The sequence below is a fragment of the Athene cunicularia genome (genome assembly GCF_003259725.1).
Source record: "Athene cunicularia isolate RWA chromosome 15 unlocalized genomic scaffold, athCun1 chr15_part1, whole genome shotgun sequence".
In the NCBI taxonomy this organism is placed as follows: Eukaryota; Metazoa; Chordata; class Aves; order Strigiformes; family Strigidae; genus Athene; species Athene cunicularia.
The window spans coordinates 14,473,515-14,477,034 of NW_020799121.1; positions in this window are offsets into that span (position 1 = coordinate 14,473,515).

Sequence of the window (3,520 nt, forward strand, 5' to 3'; positions counted from 1 at the left end):
CGTCATCATTTTTGTGCAAAGAGGACGTTATTGTGCTAACTATAGAGTTATAAAAACATACAGGTTATAAAAATATGATGAAATTATACATATTTAATGATAAACATGTTTTGTGTGCCTAGACTTTTACTGCGAATTAGACATAGCTGTGTCATTGAATTTCAGGTGCTTTGTCCTTGCAGGAAGAGCCCAAATTCAGTTTCCCACATTGTTTTCATAAGAGTGATTTGTGTCTTAGGAGAAGCAGAACGCCTGACATTTGTCAGATTTTGAAACATTACTTAATGAAGTACGATTCGTAAGACGATTCAGTGAATTGAATAACTTTTTTCCCTCACGATGATGATAATTTTGTGACTGTAAGTACGACTGCTTTCATCTCATCTTAAAGCGAAGTCTTTAATATTATGTAATTAATTTAATAACTGTATTTTAAGAAACTATTTGATTTCCAATACTTGGTTCATCTGTGTATTTTTTGACTCTTCGGTAACGAGGTGGGGCAGAATAAGAAAGTGAATCAAAGGACACATCTTTTTTTCATTAAATCCAAGTCGAGACAGAAGAGTGTACCTGCCTGCCAGTTGCAGCGCTGGCATTATCAGATGATGGTTGTCACATGAGTGTCTTGCTCACAACTCTCTGTATTTTACATCATTTCTGGCACAAACTGAGAGCTAATTGCCTAATCTCTGCAGCAAGGCCACGGAGAGGATAAGACGTGAAAACAGAACTTTGCTAAATGGACACAACCTTCACATTTTGGTTAGAGTGATTTTGTGCAACACTTCGTGTATATAGAGAAAGTTGTTTCCTGTGACCAAACAATTATTTTGGAACAGATCTACCATTTTTAATGTAACAGATGCCTCAGCTTCCTTCACTTCACCTGCAACATCAGTGTAACTTTTTCACCTTGGCAATTGGCAATTTCTTGGACTTCTGTGAAAAAGTTTTTTGGAAATAGATTAAATTAGTCTTGCTACTACCTCTTCTGACTTTCAATACCTGAACATTTTAATTCTACAATACAGATTAGCTGAGAGCCTCTTGAACTTCAGTTTAATCCTTTGGTTTAAGGGTCAGCAAAACTAAACTATCAGCATCCTGGCCAACTGCAGGTGCAGCAAACTGACATGTATGACACTTGTAAAGGTGACCTGAAAGACTTGTCATATTTGGCAAGACCCCGATTCTTATTTTCTCTTACAAGTGCTGATGACAAAATCAGCACTTAATGTAAGGGCAAAGTGATGGGCAAGCTACAAAACTCCTGTTAATGGATATTGGTTCAGCGGTGGACAAGAGGATGGAGGAACCACGACCTCCACCACCCCACGGGGGTTTTCACAAAGAGAGGAGCAGTCCTGGCCATGACTAGCCATTCAGTCCAGCTTAGAAAGCAGAGGGATACAAAACTTTTTTTTTTTTTCCCCTCTCACAGTCCTGGCACATATATTATTTCCCTGACCACATCCCATCTGGGGAATTGCACATAGTCACTAATGATACTCTGGCAGTAACCTGGAGAGAGACAGAGTGCAGTGACCATTTTGTGAGGTTATCACTCATCCTTACCACTGCCTACTTTGCAGGCTGTTGAGATGTTTTGGGATGATTTTTTCAGGTAAACAGGGAATTCCAAGATTTCTATGGGGCAAATATTCCTTGGAATACTTCAGTAATGCTCTCACCTGCAGCAGGAAACTGAAAGCTTTTCTCTGGCCTTTATGTCTTGGCAGACAAATAACAGAATTGAAAATTTTGTTTTCTAACATTTGAAGATCTTAAAGATAAGAACACAGAACAAAAGCCCAGGCCTCTTCAAAATGAACAAGAAAACTACCCTGAGGACAGCAAAACTAGGGTTTATCTCACATTCTGATTTGGGGTACGCAGGAGATCCTTTACTCAGTTATAAAAAAAGACAAAACAATGAAACTCGTCTGAATTCAGGTTCAGATTTAGTTCCACTGAGAAACTGAATTTTAAATTTTCTTCATTTGATTGTTTTTTTAACCTCAATACCTCCTGGTTTGAATTTTCTTTTGCTGACCCTACAGGACAAATAATAAAATTGTCAGTGAAGATAGAACCCTCATATGACCTACAAAACACATTCAGCAAACACTGAAATCTGAGTGCCCATGAGATGACTTTTTGATTGCATAGGGCAATTAATATCAAAGTACCATTCACAGCTTATTTGCAAAAGCTCTACAAGAACCTGGTTTAACTCTATAGGAAGTAAACTTTTATATTTGTATTTTTTTAAAGGAAGACTATTACCATAACTTCAGTAGTCTCAAAGCCTGGTGCAAAGTTTATTGAAGTATATGGACACTCCTTCCTCAGATTTCAGGAGGTCTAAAATGCCATTACTCCATGGGATTATGATGGAAAATCATTCATACAAACTATGCTGCTAACTCTTCAATGTTTCTATTAAGCAGAATAAATCTGCCAGCAAAACCCTTCCTGGCTTTAAAGTACCTGATCAAAAAACCTCTATATTAGTTTCTTATTTTGTAATATTTGCTGAAGTAGACCTTCAGAACTGACCATTTTGGAGATGGTGATTCCAGACACTATACAAAGGCAGCAACTGATCTAAAAATTGTAAATACTTGAACAGCAATCTGAGTAGAGAGCTAGCTGGCCACATTCCTCATCACAGGAAATTAAAAAAAAAATGTTTATCACTTAGGAACCTATGAAACAAATTGACACAAATGAAGAAAAAAAAAAACAGTGATATTTACTGTTTATACTTGCAAAATTCTTCACAGCTGAGACATCTCGGCTGCGTTTGTTTGTAAGATCTCACAGCACCAAATACGTCTAATTACACCTACACTGAAAGGTACTTTAGAACATTTTTCTGTGCTTTGTTTTAAATATTAGGAAAAATGGCTTAATTAAATCATGTATTATTCCTTATAATGACAAGCTGACTGCATCCGATCTAAGTATTTAAAAATAACTGGAGTTCATGTCCATTTTCCCAACTTATTAGAAATGTTATGGGACAGTTTGCTCTGTCATTGACATAAGCTCATTAATATTTAAAATCAACTTTAAGCATTTATTCCCTGCCTTGCAGAGTCAATGATTCATAAACAGGATTATGTTTCAAAGCCCCTGATAATGGAGCATTAGCAGAAATGCACTCGTTTTTAAAGGAAACATTTTGCATTCATGAAAAGGAGAGGAAATACAGGCGTTAAAAAGCAGCAATGCTTTTATCACCTTTTCTCACAGATCCAGCAACCACATCCCAGCAGCAAAGAGCTCCTCACAAACAACAGCATTTCCCTTGTGCAGCAATGTTTGCTTCTCCAAACCATGCAGCTAGCAAATACCCGCGATGCTCACTGCCAACACACCTTTGCAAAAAAGGTTGTGATCTGCAATCGGTTCGCAGAATGAAGGAGGAAGCCGAGGAAGATGCCTTCCCTTGCACAACGTTATTTACAGATGCAACCCACCTTGCAAATGCAATAGTAATGTTTTCTCTCTC